The 15,643-nt window shown below is 48.7% G+C and overlaps 1 protein-coding gene across 5 annotated transcripts in view; it reads left to right on the top strand.

The window, feature by feature from the left end:
- Positions 1 to 15,643, top strand: part of LOC141100403 (inositol polyphosphate-5-phosphatase A-like) — a 101,296-nt gene that overhangs the window by 65,491 nt on the left and 20,162 nt on the right. The gene's annotated exons all lie outside the window — the stretch shown is intronic.

The following is a 15,643-nucleotide window of genomic DNA, read 5'->3' as shown; positions in this document are numbered from 1 at the left end:
GGTCCATTCCTGGGAAAATGGTAAAAGTTTTTGACAACACACAAGTCCTGTGGTTGTGTTCATAAAACAAAACTCCAAAGGAATCTTACAGGTAACCTGTAGGCAGAAAACTTGAAAAAGTTACATATTTACAAAATTTCAACATTTACATTTATTTTGCTATATGCGATATCTAAGGGGCGGTATACCTTGTGTGGTGCGGGTAGACCTGCGTAAGACTGGTGTAGTGGGTAATGTACTGGATACCCTACTGGGGGTTCTCTATAACACAGGGATACTAGATTGTCTGTGAACTCTTAGACTCACCAGGGGCACAACAGGTTCACCACTGGCAGGGCGAGGGTCCTCCGGCTCCACTGCTGGTGTGGCATCTGCTACCTGATTTTCCTGATTCTCTTGAGTCACATCTTCCTGTGCTACCAATTGGGGAAACAGCAACACTGGCACCACTATAGCATCATTCACTTCAGTCCAATTCGCAGGGAATTCTCCAAGCACTGTGCTGACCTTCTCTTCTTCCACTATGGGCTGGATGTTATCTGGTTCTTCTTTCCTTTCCTTCAAGTGATCTCTCGATACCGCTGCTGAGGTCTCCCCTCCATCTTTACTCACAAGGCATACCTTAGTATTATCAAAGTTCGAGGGCAGAATGGTATAAGGTTCGGCTTCCCATTGATCATCCAACTTGTGCAATCTTCTCTTCCTTTTCAAGACTTGCTCCCCCGGTGACAAAGGAACCGCAGGTGCATTTTGATTGTAAAGCTTCTCCTGCTTTTGCCTTGCCTGAGCCAGACTCCTTTCCACGCATTCTTGAACTCTCCGGTACTGTTGCTGCCTCTCCGTGTCCCAATCAGCATCTGGGGACGCTACTTCAGGCATCAGGACTCCCATGTCTACGTCAATAGGCAGTTTACCAGGTATGGCTCTCATTAAATAGGCTGGGGTACAGTTGGTGGAGTTCACTGGGATATGGCTGTAGAGGTCCACCAGATAGGGCAACTTCTCTGGCCGCAGATTCCTCTCCGCCAAGGGCAAAGACTTCAGGAGGTCAATCACTACCTGGTTCATCTTCTCGCACATGCCATTGGTCTGTGGCTGATACGGCGTTGTCCGGATCTTCTTACAACCATACAGGTTACAGAATTCGTGGAACTCTTCTGCCTCGAAAGCTGGACCTTGATCCGTAAGCACTCTTTCAGTGGCCTACAGAAATGCTGTTGGAATGCTCTGGCTGCTGTCCTGGCAGTTTGATCTTTGACAGGTACAACTACCAGGAATCTTGAGTAGTGGTCCACTATGGTAAATGCAAAGATGTAGCTGACCGGCTTGGAACCAGCTTCACATGGTCCAGGGCTACCAACTCAAGGGGCTGTTTGGTGATTGGCTGTAGGGGAGCTCTCTGGCTGTCTCGATCCTTTCTGCGCAGGTTACATTGTCCACACTCCTGGCACCACCTCTCAATGGCTTTCCTCATACCAGCCCAGTAGAACCTCTCTCGGAGCAATACTTCCAACTTCTTCCATCCGAAGTGTCCAGCTCCATTGTGGTATGCTTCCAGGACCATTGATGCCTCTCTCTTTGGGACTATCACCTGCCAGACCAGCTCATGAGTGTGGGCATTGATACTCCTCCGACACAGTTTCCCTTCATAAATGAACAGCCGGCCTCTCTCCTTCCACAACTGCTGAGTTTCTTCTGGAGCATCGACTCTGGACGTGAGTCAGCTCGTGTCAGCAGCTCCTTCACCAGGCGGACTGCAGGGTCACTATCTTGCGTTTCTGCCCAATCATGATGGGGCAATGGGTTCAGGGTGACCTCCTTCAAGCCAGACCGTCTGTTTCTCACTCCTTGAGCACGCTGGGCCGCAAGTGGCCGGTGGTGGAAGGGAGGTAACTCAATCTCTTCAAGAGCCTCAGGGTCTTCTCCAGCATCTGGTAGGTTAGGCATTCTGGACAGCACATCAGCATTGGCATTCTTGTGCCATGCCCGGCACTTGATGGTAAACTCATAGTTCGATAGCCGAGCCATCCATCGCTGTTCCAATGCACCTAGTTTTGCAGTATCCAAATGCGTCCACGGGTTGTTGTCCATGATGGTAGTGAACTTGGCAGAGGCTAGGTAATGTTTGAACCTTTCAGTGACAGCCCAGACTATGGCAAGGAACTCCAGCTTGAAAGAACTGTAATTATCAGGGTTCCTTTCAGTGGGGCGCAGCTTCCTGCTGGCATAGAAGATCACTCTTTCTTTCCCATTCTGTACCTGCGAAAGTACTGCTCCTAGTCCCATGTTGCTGGCATCTGTGTACAGCACAAAGGGTTTGTCATAATCTGGTTAGGCCAGAACTTCGTCTCCTGTGAGAGCCATCTTCAATCTGGTGAAGGACCTTTCCAACTCTTCAGTCCATTCGAAGGTGGAATTTTTCTGTTTGGTCTTCTTGGACTGCCCCACCATGAGATTTTGCATAGGGGTGGCTATTTCAGTAAAACCCTTGATGAATCTTCGGTAGCAGCCTACCAGTCCAAGGTATTGGCGTACTTCATGAAGGTTGCTAGGCTTCGGCCAGTCCCAGATGACTGTGACCTAATCAGGATCTGGTGCCACACCTTCTGCACTGACCACATGACCGAGGTACTGCACCTTGGGCTTCAGGAGGTGGCACTTGGAGGGCTTCACCTTCAGGCTAAAATTGGACAAAGCTTCAAACACTTCAGCCAGGTGCTCCAGATGATCTTCATAGGTTTTGGAGAAAACAATGACATCATCCAGATACAACAGGACCGTCTCAAAGTTCATGTGTCCCAGGCAGCACTCCATCAGCCGCTGAAATGTTCCTGGAGCAGTGCAGAGCCCAAATGGCATATAATTGAACTCACAGAGACCCAATGGAGTGGTAAATGCGGTTTTCTCCTTCTCTGCCTCTGCGACTGGAACCTGCCAGTACCCACTGGTGAGATCCAAGGTGGAAAAGTAATTAGGAGTTTTAAGTGCAGCCTATGATTCCTCAATTCTCGGTAATGGTTAGGCGTCTTTATGTGTAAAGCTGTTAGGCCTCTTTCACACATCAGGTTTTCGCCGTCAGGCGCGATCCGGCGCTTTTGACAGAAACCGGATCCGGCGAAATGCAATGCCGGATCCGGTTTCCCCCCATTGACTTGCATTTGCGGCGGATCGCGCCGGATGGCCATGCGTTTCATCCGGTTTTCGCCGGATCCGGCAATGTGTCGCAATGTGTCGCGATCCGGCGTCTGGAAAAAACGTCTACTGTAACGTTTTTTGTCTCCGGCGAAAAAGCCGTACCCGCCGGATCTGGCGCGTCCGGCTTTTTCACACAATGAAAGCCTATGAGCGCCGCAATGCGCTGGATCCGGTGGCCGGATCCGTTTTTTTTGGTCTGAGCATGCTCAGTAGCTCTGCCCACAGGAGATATATAAAAGCAAGACAATGGGACCCTCAGCCACACCCAACATGCCACCCAAGCCAAGAACCAGGAGCAGGAGAAGGCAGCAGACATCTGCAGCAGCAGCACCATCAGCACCACCCCAAATGGAGCAGCATGCTGAACGGGAGGGGAGTCCAGAAGCAGATGAGAGACGGTAATTATCAAATCCCCCATTCCTCCAAACTAGGGCCATGGAATATCAAGATATTCATTGGCCCTTTGTTTCTCTTTATTCAACAGCCGCCAAAGAGATGCAGCAGCAGCAGAAATGGCATCACTGGCAGCAGCAATACCCACAGCCATGGAGTCTGGCCATCAACAGGACAGCACATCTTCTTCTGGGAGCCCTCCCTCACATCGTCAGCGTTTGACAGTAAGTTTTTATTTCCAAAATCCATCATCTCTGTAATATATGTCTATTCATTGCCTTTTATTTCAAAACAGGAATCACAAGATGAAGAGGAGCTCCCAGAAGAAGAAGGAAGGGGTGGACAGACACCTGGAGTGGGCTCACAATTCGTAAGTTTTTTGCATCAAACGCAGAAACACAACATCACACTACACACAACACATAGAAAACAATGTTCTGCAGACCACACACAGCAAACAAATGCCTACATCCAAAGACATAACATTTTTTGTTTTCTTCTCTAGTCTTCCCAATCTGGTGCTCGGCCAAGAGGTCCTCGCAGTGCCTCCCAGGGTCGTCGGCGACAGCAACGCGGCGGTCACCAGCGTGTAAGTATAAATATTTTTGCTTTGTTTTTTTGCACTTTTTATTTCATTTCTTTTGTGGAGGCTAATTATGTTATTTTTGTCTTTTTCTTTAACAGCCTTCACAGCGTGCTCCCGACTCTGACGGTGAGGATGGAGGGATTGATGTGGACCGCCTCATCGATCTCGTCAGAGAAAGGGAGCCGCTCTGGAATATGGCTGACCGCCGCCACGCTGACCTGATCATTACCCGACGACTCTGGGAGGAAATCTGTTCTCTCCTTGTGGGCCGCTGGGAGGACCTTGAAGCTCGGGCCCAGATTAAAGAGCGTAAGTATATACAGTAACGGTTGCTTGATGTAAACCAGTGTTTCCCGAACTCCAGTCCTCGTGGTCCCCACGGATCATGTGTTCAGGATTTCTATTTACTATGGAAATCCTGAAAACATGACCCCTGGGGACCATGAGGACTGGAGTTTGTGAAACACTGATGTTGTATACTAACCACTCCTTTCTCGTTTCAGGGAACAGAATTGTGAATCGGTGGCGGTCTGTGAGGGATCGTTTCAAGAAGGAGTTCAATAAAGAGATGCGGGCCCCGAGTGGATCTGGAGGACGCAGGAGCAAGTACAAGTACGCACAAGCCCTGTCGTTCCTCCGGGAAACAATGCTCACCAGAAGGTAAATATTACACACCACATGTGAAAAAAAATGTTAGATGTAACTTTTTTTTTTCAGCCAGGGCCATACCATGTCAGTATTTTAATTGTTTTTTTTTCTCTTTATTCCACAGCACGGTGAGCAGCACTCGGGAGCCTGCACGATTGGACCCTTCTGAGGCGATCCCTGAGGAGACCGGCACCGAGGGACACTTCGACCGCCCCGGTACATCTGCACCTTCCCAGCCTTCCCACACATTCGACCCATCTGTCCCATCCACCAGCACAGGAGCATCGTGGCCGCCTACATTACATGAAGCTGCTGGTGAGGAGATCGCTTTCCCTTTACCCCACCCTTCTGCCCCTGCCACCTCTAGTACACCTGCGGGTACTGGGCGGCAGCGGCAGAGGGAGTCAGGAAAAGAGTTATGCGCAAGAGTTATTGCATCTGAATGCATCTTTCCAGAACTGTCTCAAAGTCTTGTCAGAGCAAATCTCCGCAGGCTTTCAGCAGATCAACTCCAGCATTCTGGAGGTGAAGACACTTCTGCAAACCATGCATTCAGAAGCAAGATCTTCGCCAAACCACACCTTTTTCAGGTCTGTTGTGGAGCGCATGGCAACACTATCTCCTACCCAGCAGATGCATGTAATGCATTCGTGCCACGGTGCTCTACAGCAGGTTACCTCCCAACCTCCACCTCCCACCACTGTAGTTCCTCCACCTGCACCCCCTCCAGCCACTTTCCATCCTCCCCCTCCTATTACATCTGCACCCCCTCCAGCCACTTTCCATCCTCCCCCTCCTACTACATACCAGCAACCTGCCCAGTACCAGCAACCTCCCCAGTACCAGTCATCTCCCCACTTCCAGCAACCTGCCCCGTACCAAGCTCCTTCCCCGTACCAAGCTCCTTCCCCGTACCAAGCTCCTTCCCCGTACCAAGCTCCTTCCCCGTACCAAGCTCCTTCCCCGTACCAAGCTCCTTCCCCGTACCAAGCTCCTTCCCCGTACCAAGCTCCTTCCCCGTACCAAGCTCCTTCCCCGTACCAAGCTCCTTCCCCGTACCAAGCTCCTTCCCCGTACCACTTTCCATCAACATCATCTGCTCCTACAGTCCCTGCCCAACCCTCCACTCCACCACCCACCACCTCTTCTGCTTCCCACATGTCCACCCATTCTGTAGTTTTTTCCACACCTTCACCTCTAACTGTTCCTTCCCCACCACGATCCCAGTCCTCTCTCCACACACCCAGTGTCGAAGTGTCCCGCAGCCCCTCCAGCAGTATTTCCACCCCACAGTACACAGAATTGTAATGTGTGTTTTTTGTAATAAAAATGCCCATTGGGTTTAAAACCTTTATTAAAAAAGTTTTTTGCACTTTAAAAACATTTTACAAAAAAAAAAAAAATTTAAATAAAAGTTAAATTATCGTTTCACAATGGTTGTCTGTCATTTCTTTCTGCGGCGAACTATGTTTTAAAAAAAGGTTAAATACAGGGTATTTCAAAGGTAAAAAGGTATTCAAAACCAGGTTTAACTGTAGGTAAATTTTAGCTTTTTGCCACAGTTGTGTTCCTGGTTGTGTTTGAAGCAAAGTATTTCACCGAAAAAGTTGTGTTTATTGTTGGTGATTTCCTAACAATGTACACAACTTTTGTTAAAAGGTGAAATACTTTGCATAAAACACAACCAGGTACACACCTGTGGCCTAAAGGTAAAAATAGTAAGACCATGGCAAGATAGCCAACTTTGGTTGGCAAAGGTATATACTGTTGGTCCAGAAGGTACACAAGTTTAGGGCAAAAATCTCTCACACTCTGTCATCCCAGTGTACTCTGCCTTGAGGTGACATAAAGTATAGTGGAAAATTGTCCCTGAAACCGTCACAGAACTTCTAGTGGTAATATTTCCAATGACAACATCCATCTTCGCCAGTAACTTGCTCTTCTCTCCAACCTGCACTTTCTTCTCTACAACCTGTCAAAGAAGGGCTGTAGGAACATGCTATATCTAGTTTTCCAGTAGCCAATCCCGTTCGGAAGGCCACAAGGGTCAATTTTAAAAACCGGATCCGGCGTAATCCGTCGAAAAACGGATAGAAAAACGGATGAACCGGATGAGACGGATCCGGTTTTGTCTGTCAAGAACAAGACGGATCCGGCAGAAAACCGGATCCGGCACTTCAGGTTTTACAAAACATTTGCCGGATCCGGCATTCCGGCACGACGCCGGATCGCGCCTGACGCCGAAAACCTGATGTGTGAAAGTAGCCTTAATTTTCCTGTAATCAACACACATTCTCATGGTACCATCCTTTTTCTTTACAAACACTATTGGAGCTGGCAAGGGGCTACAACTGTCTCTGATGACCCCTGCCTCCTTCATCTCCCTCAACATACTCTTAGCACACTGGTATTGTGTTGGGGGTATAGGTCTGTACCTCTCCTTTATGGGTGGATGGTCTCCCGTGGGGATATGATGTTGAACCCCCTTTGCCTGCCCAAAATCTAGTGGGTGTTTGCTGAATACCCGCTCATACTCTTGTGTCACTCTGTAAACCCCATTTTTCTGGTATGAAGGTGGAGTCAGTTCCCACCTGCAGTTGCTGACACCACTCATCTGGCTGCTTCACAGAGCCATTGTCCTCCACCTGATTGGATGAGACCAAGGGCTCTGCTGCCTGCAAAGAGTTATTAACGGTGAGCAGCTTAGCAACTGTGGCGTACCGAGGTATTGTGGCTTCCTCTTCCCCACAATTCAACAGGCGTACAGGTACTCTCCCCTTTCGTACGTCAACCACCCCTCTGGCTGTCAGGACAGTGGGCCTGCTCTCAGAGTATACTGGTTCTACCAACGCCTGGTAATCTCTCCCTCTGAGGCCTATGGCTGCCCGACACCAAACCAACATTTCACATCTGGGGAGTATTGCAATGGGAAAAGCATCACTCACTCTGACCCTGCCAATCTCTCCACCAGAGAGTTCTACCTGTTGCCTTTGCATCAGGGCTCGGATCTCCTTCTGCAGGACTCGTTGTTCTCCGGAACCAGCAGTCTCAGCCACCTGTTGCAACAAGACAATAACCTCGGACAGACAGTTTTCAATTACATTCGTACCAAGAGTCATCATGGGATTACATTCACGTCGGTCAATATCAAAAACTATTAAACCTTGAGACTTTAGCTCTACCCGCCCCACTTTGACAGTAATTTCTTTACATCCTATCTGCGGTAAAGACTGACCATTACTAGCAACTGTCAGTTCATCAGTTGGGCCACGGGTAAGCTCTGAATCAGCCCAATTTCTCTTGTACAGAATGTACGACATAGTGGTCACCTGGGAGCCAGTGTCCAGCAAAGCGTTCATGGGGATGCCATCAATCACCACAGGAAGGATTGGTCTCCCTCCCACATACTTGGCTCTCCAGTTCTTTGGGCCTGGGGATCCTACTCCTGGGGGTTGGCCCTTTGCCCCAGGGGTTGCTCATTTAAAGGACAATACCTGGCAAGATGACCGGCCTTGTAGCAGCGACGACAGATGGGACGTCCGTCCTGGTCATAGCGATCTTTGTTCCTTCCTCGAAGTGGCAGGGTTCTCCTCCTCCGGAGCCACGGGACATCCTCTGGACTGGAAGCAAGCTGGATCTTTTCTTTGGAGGACACTTGTAGGGACTGCACGGTTTTGGTAAGTGCAGCCATCCCTTTGGTCAGCTCCTGGACTTGAAGACGCATCTCCTCAGTTGGATCTTTATCCAGAGTCTCTGCATCAGCCTCCACAGGGATGGAAGGAAAAGATGTTGCTTCCTGATGGTAGGTGATCGCTAGGCGCCTAGGGGGCGCTGGACGGCTGTCAGTGGACTCCTGCAGTACCCGAATAGCCCTGTCCTTAAAATTAGCAAAGTTCAGATCAGGGTTTTGCAGGGTTATAATATGCAACTGTCCTCTGTGGGTACTAGATAGGAGTCCTTCAATGAACTGCTCCTTAAACAGTTTATCTTCTTCCTTTACACTGTCAGGAGCAACTTGCTTGACTGCTCGCAGCGCCTCCTGCAGGTTGAGAGCATAATCCCTGATACTGTCCTGCGCCTACTGTTTACAGCCAAAGAACCTCGTCTTGATTTCAGCTGCAGTGCAGGTGTCAAAGTTGCTTCTCAGCTTGGCCAGGATCTTTGCAACAGTCTCTTTATCAGTGTCCTGCCAGGCTTTCACCTGTCTGTGCTGCACCCGTTAGCTGTCCAATCAGGATATTCACTTTCTGGCTTTCAGACAGAGGGTATACTTTAAACAAACTGCACAGTCTCTCTTTAAATTCACTCAGGGTATGCGACTCACCCGAGTACTGCGGTCGCCAGGCTGCTCCCAGTATGTAGGGCATAGACAGCAATTAATATGGGGACCGCTGCGGCGGGCGCTCCTCCTGGTGGTACCGCGGGGTTGGCAATGGCGCCAGCCGCTGCATCGCCGTTTGGCGCGGACATCTTCTCCACCCCTAGTTAACGTTAGGCAGGGCTGGGGGTTGTGTGAGCTCACCGGCGGCCGCTTCACAGGCCTGACGCTCCGGGCTGTAGGCCTCAGCTCCTCCTCCTCCTCTCGCACTCTGTCCTCTCTTCCCGCGCGGCACTTCGCTTCTTCGCACTCTGTGGCAGGCTCCGCCCATGAAGGCCTGCCTCTTTCTTCCCGCACGCGCCAAGCAGCGCGGTAATGGCGGCTATTGGCGCCAATTATACACAGTCTTTTTGCACAAACAGTCTATGGCACACAGGACCTGGGGATACCGGGCTCCGTAATCCTGTTCGTGATGCCAAATTGTGTCGCCCTCCCAGGGCTGTGGGGTACTCGGTACCGGGCCGGTGTCAGTGGGATGTGTCACAGCAGCAGTGACCCGGTCCGTGGCCCTGGGCGCCCAAGTAATAGGGAAATGTAATGGTGTAATGGAATAGTTTGTGACGCCACCTGTGGTGTTCGGCAAGGGAGATGCCAAGCCGACGCTGCAGACAGATCGGCTGGGACTGATGGTATGGTGCAGCAAAGATGTAGTAGCTCCCCACAGGTGAAGCTATAGTCCCATGGCAGTGTAGATGTGGTTGGCACGGGGATGTAGCAGTGCCGGAAAGGTAGGAAGCAGACAAGACACAGTGGGGTGCAATTTCTGTACCTTTACTTGATAACTGCAGTCCAGGGTCCTGATTACAGATGGTATTGGATCCAGGCTAGCCTGGAAGCAACTCAGGGATTCTCTCTCAGCAGACGGGCTGTGCAGTCTCCTTCCTAACGCTTGTTTGAATGAAGCACTCCAGTACTAAGTTACTCTGAAGTTCCTCCTGTCAGATGTTCCCAAGAACCTTACTTGCACGGCAGACAGCTGTAGCCTCTCTCGGGGACTCCCGTCTCTCTGAGTCCTGGCTCTCTATCCAAGCTGCTGTTGTGCCTCAAGTCTTAGATGGGAGTAGGGCATTTACAGCCTCCTACTCCTCTGGTATCTGCTGTAGGACCCTTAGTATCCGTACAGCCGTGGAGACCAGGCTCCAGTTCGTGTGCTCTCAAGCTGAGGGAGCTCTCCTTCCTAGCTCAACCTCCAGCTTCTCTCCACACGTCGGAGGGCACCCCTCCCCTTAATCCTGGTTCAGAGTTCCCCCTGCTGGCCTGGAGTGGAACTGTGTTGCATGTATGGATTGACTGCAAGAGAGACCCATCATTGCCTCCAAGCCTGGCATTGCCCTTCCCTGGAGGAAGGCAAAGCCACTGTGTCGGCCATACTCCTGGGGGCGCCACTTATGTGTGTATATACAGCTCTGGTAAACATTAAGAGACCACTTCAAAATGTTCATTTTGTCTGATTTTTCTCTTTATAGGTATATTTTTGAGTAAAATGTAAATTGTTTTATTCTATAAACTACTGACATGTCTTCGAATTTCCAAGCACTAAATTTTGTATTTATTTTCAGAAAATGCGAAATGGTCAAAAGAACAAAAAAATCCAGCACTTGCAGACCTGAAATAACGCCAAGAAAACAAATTCATAATCATTTAGAAACAACAATAATAATGCTTTAACTCAGGAAGAGTTCAGAAATCAATATTTTGTGGAATAACCATGATTGTTAATCACAGCTTTCACTCGTCTTGGCTGCTTTCCACCAGTCTTTCACACTGCTTTTGGGTGACCTTATGCCACTCTTGGTATGAAAATTTAAGCAGTTCTTCTTTGTTTGATGGCTTATGACTATCCATCTTCCTCTTGATTACATTCCAGAGGTTTTCAATGGGGTTCGTGTCTGGAGATTGGTTTGGCCATGACAGGGATTTGATGTGGTGGTCCTTCATCCACACATTGATTGACCTAGCTGTGTGGTATGGAGCATTGTCCTGCTGGAAAAACCAGTCCCCAGAGTTGGGGAACATTGCCTGAGCAGAAAGAATCAACTGTTTTTCCAGGATAACCTTGTATGCGGCTTGATTCATACGTCCTTTGCAAAGATTAACCAGCCTTGCTGAAGCATCCCCAGATCATCACCGATCCTCCACCAAATTTCACAGTGGGTGCAAGACACTGTGGCTTGTACGCCTCTCCAGGTCTCCGCCTAACCATTAGATGACCAGGTGTTGGGCAAAGCTGAAAATTAGATTCATCAGAGACTATTAGCTTACCTGGTCCAATCCTAATGGCCTTTGGCAAACTTCAGCCTGGTTCTCCTTTGCTTCTCATTGATGAAAGGCTTTTTTGTAGCTTTACATGACTTGAGCCCTGCCTCTAGGAGACTGTTACAAACTGTTCTTGCCGTGCACTTCACCCCAGCTGCCATTTGCCATTCCTTTTGTAGGTCACTGAATGTCATCCTGTGGTTGCCGAGTGACATTTAAATAAGATGACAGTCATCCCGGTCAGTGGAGAGTTGTTTTCGCCCTCTGGCGGTCTGTAGCTTTGTTGTCCCTAATGTCTGCTTCTTGACCTTGTTGTAATGGACTGCTGTCTTAGAAATTATAAGGATGGGGGCAACATGACGTTCACTGTATCCCTCTGCTAGTAAAGCCAGAATTGATCCCTTCTTTTCCTCACTCAAGACTTTTTTTTTTTTTTCAACTCCTTTGGCATGGCTAAAAGTTATTGTTTCATTCCTATTACTTTTGGGATATTACTAGCACTTGTTTTGCCATCCAGTTTGTCCTATTGCAAGAGGATTGCGAACACCACAGCAGGGTATTTTATACTATCCTCCGTTAAAGATTTGGTTCAGGTGATCACCTAATCAGAAGCACATTAAGTAGAATGAGGTGTACTCTGGTTGGAATTCAACTAACACTGGAATAGTCAGGTATGTAGAGAAGCTGATTTTTATAAAACTCTGCAGTGGTCTCTTAGTTTTTGCCAGAACTGTATATCTATTATGCCTTAGCTCAGTATGTAGAAAATCATGCAGTATAGATGTATAGTTGCATACATTACAGTGCTCTAATTCCATGCAGAATCGGCTGTCTCCTCTAAAGTATGGTGTAAGCAAACTTATTCACTTTACTTGTTTCTTCTTTCGACATCTCTCATTCTCTACATTCAGCTGTCTTTTATAGTAGACTGTTCCTACTCTATTTCCAGTCAGCTGACTTTTCTAAATTAAGACTTTCATTCCCTTCACAACTTTCTTTAGTAGACTGCTCTCATGCATTCTCCATTCAGCTCCCTTCTATTCTAGAATGCTCTTATTCTCTTTTCAGTCAACTGTCTCTTCTATTCTAAACTGCTCTCTTTCAACTCAGCTGTCTCATCTATATCAGACTGCTCACTCTTTCCAGTCAGTCCTCTCTCCCATTCTAGACTGCTCTTTCCAGTCAGTTCTCTACCATTCTAGACTGCTCTTTCCAGTCAGCTGTCTATTCTAGACTGCTCTCACTCTTTCCAGTCAGCTCTCTTCTATTTTAGACTGCTCTCACTCTTTCCAGTCAGCTATCTCTCCCGTTCTAGACTGCTCACTCTTTCCAGTCAGTCGTCTCTCCCGTTCTAGACTGCTCTTTCCAGTCGTCTCTCCCGTTCTAGACTGCTCTTTCCAGTCGTCTCTCCCGTTCTAGACTGCTCTTTCCAGTCGTCTCTCCCGTTCTAGACTGCTCTTTCCAGTCGTCTCTCCCGTTCTAGACTGCTCTTTCCAGTCGTCTCTCCCGTTCTAGACTGCTCTTTCCAGTCGTCTCTCCCGTTCTAGACTGCTCTTTCCAGTCGTCTCTCCCGTTCTAGACTGCGCTCTTTCCAGTCGTCTCTCCCGTTCTAGACTGCGCTCTTTCCAGTCGTCTCTCCCGTTCTAGACTGCGCTCTTTCCAGTCGTCTCTCCCGTTCTAGACTGCTCTCTTTCCAGTCGTCTCTCCCGTTCTAGACTGCTCTCTTTCCAGTCGTCTCTCCCGTTCTAGACTGCTCTCTTTCCAGTCGTCTCTCCCGTTCTAGACTGCTCTCTTTCCAGTCGTCTCTCCCGTTCTAGACTGCTCTTTCCAGTCGTCTCTCCCGTTCTAGACTGCTCTCTTTCCAGTCGTCTCTCCCGTTCTAGACTGCTCTCTTTCCAGTCGTCTCTCCCGTTCTAGACTGCTCTCTTTCCAGTCGTCTCTCCCGTTCTAGACTGCTCTCTTTCCAGTCGTCTCTCCCGTTCTAGACTGCTCTCTTTCCAGTCGTCTCTCCCGTTCTAGACTGCTCTCTTTCCAGTCGTCTCTCCCGTTCTAGACTGCTCTCTTTCCAGTCGTCTCTCCCGTTCTAGACTGCTCTCTTTCCAGTCGTCTCTCCCGTTCTAGACTGCTCTCTTTCCAGTCGTCTCTCCCGTTCTAGACTGCTCTCTTTCCAGTCGTCTCTCCCGTTCTAGACTGCTCTCTTTCCAGTCGTCTCTCCCGTTCTAGACTGCTCTCTTTCCAGTCGTCTCTCCCGTTCTAGACTGCTCTCTTTCCAGTCGTCTCTCCCGTTCTAGACTGCTCTCTTTCCAGTCGTCTCTCCCGTTCTAGACTGCTCTCTTTCCAGTCGTCTCTCCCGTTCTAGACTGCTCTCTTTCCAGTCGTCTCTCCCGTTCTAGACTGCTCTCTTTCCAGTCGTCTCTCCCGTTCTAGACTGTTTTCCAGTCAGTTGTCTCTCCCATTCTAGACTGCTCTCTCTTTCCAGTCAGTTGTCTCTCCCATTCTAGACTGCTCTCACTCTTTCCAGTCAGTTGTTGTTTCTTCTATTCTAAACTGCTCTCTCTTTCCAGTCAGTCATCGCTCCCATTCTAGACTGCTCTCTCTCTTTCCAGTCAGTCATCGCTCCCATTCTAGACTGCTCTCTCTCTTTCCAGTCAGTCATCGCTCCCATTCTAGACTGCTCTCTCTTTCCAGTCAGTTGTCTCTCCCATTCTAGACTGCTCTCACTCTTTCCAGTCAGTTGTTGTTTCTTCTATTCTAAACTGCTCTGTTTCTAGACACTCTCCCATGCTAGACTGCTCACTCTTTCCAGTCAGCTATCTCTTCTATTCTAGACTGCTCTCTTTCCAGTCAGTCATCGCTCCCATTCTAGACTGCTCTCTCTCTTTCCAGTCAGTCATCGCTCCCATTCTAGACTGCTCTCTCTCTTTCCAGTCAGTCATCGCTCCCATTCTAGACTGCTCTCTCTTTCCAGTCAGTCATCGCTCCCATTCTAGACTGCTCTCTCTCTTTCCAGTCAGTCATCGCTCCCATTCTAGACTGCTCTCTCTTTCCAGTCAGTTGTCTTTCCCATTCTAGGCTGCTCTCTTTCCAGTCAGCTGTCTCTTCTATTCTAGACTGCTCTCTCTTTCTAGTCAGCTGTCTCTTCTATTCTAGACTGATCTCACGATTTCAAGTCAGTTGTTTCTCCCATTCTAGACTGCTCTCTCTCTTTTTCCAGTCAGTTGTCTCTCCCATTCTAGACTGCTCTCTCTCTTTCCAGTCAGTTGTGTCTCCCATTCTAGACTGCTCTCTTTCCAGTCAGCTGTCTCTCCCATTCTAGACTGCTCTACCTCTTTCCATTCAGCTGCCTCTTCTTTTCAAGACTGCTCTTTTTCCTGTCAGCTTTCTCTTCTATTTTAGATTGCTGTCTTTCCAGTTATCTGCTTCTTCTATTCTAGACTGCTCCCTTTCTTTCCAGTCAGCAGTCTCTCCTTTTTAAGACTTCTCTCCCTCTTTCCAGTCAGTCGTCTCTCCCATTCTAGCCTGCTCTTTCCAGTCAGTCTCTCCCAGTCTAGACTGCTCTTTCCAGTCAGCTGTCTCTTCTATTCTAGACTGCTCTTTCCAGTCAGCTGTCTCTTCTATTCTAGACTGCTCTTTCCAGTCAGCTGTCTCTTCTATTCTAGACTGCTCTCTTTCCAGTTTGCTGTCTCTTCTATTCTAGACTGCTTTCACTCTTTTCAGTCACTTGTTTCTTCTATTCTAGCCTGCTCTCTTTGTAGTCGGTCGTCTCTCCCATTCCAGACTGCTCTCTCTTTCTAGTCAGTCGTCTCTCCCATTCTAGACTGCTCTCATTGTCTCGGCAGTCACCAGTCTCTCCATCACTAGTCTGCTCCCTTTCTCTCCCCAGGCAGCGCTGTCTCTTTCTTCTCACTCCCGGTTATTAACGCTCTTTTGATAGGCAATTATTTGGTACTCTATATTTTTGCGACGCTCTCGTGCGAGACTCTGATTTATGAACATGTCTGTGTATCTCGGCACCCCCTCCAATAGCACCGCTCTGTTAACCCTTCTCTGGCCAGCGAGGGGCTCGTCCTATCTACATATACCTGTCAGTCTATGCCATCTCTTACCACGAGCCATGGTGCCCCAGGATTTAGCTTCCATGGTACCTGCCAATAACTGTGTATCTAGTGCCGCCATGGAACAGCTTA

Source organism: Dendrobates tinctorius, unplaced genomic scaffold (genome assembly GCF_039654945.1).
Source record: "Dendrobates tinctorius isolate UK_male_01 unplaced genomic scaffold, ASM3965494v1 ptg000104l, whole genome shotgun sequence".
Classification (NCBI taxonomy): domain Eukaryota; kingdom Metazoa; phylum Chordata; class Amphibia; order Anura; family Dendrobatidae; genus Dendrobates; species Dendrobates tinctorius.
The sequence above is the reverse complement of the archived record's forward strand: the minus strand, read 5'-3'. Positions and strand labels throughout refer to the sequence as shown.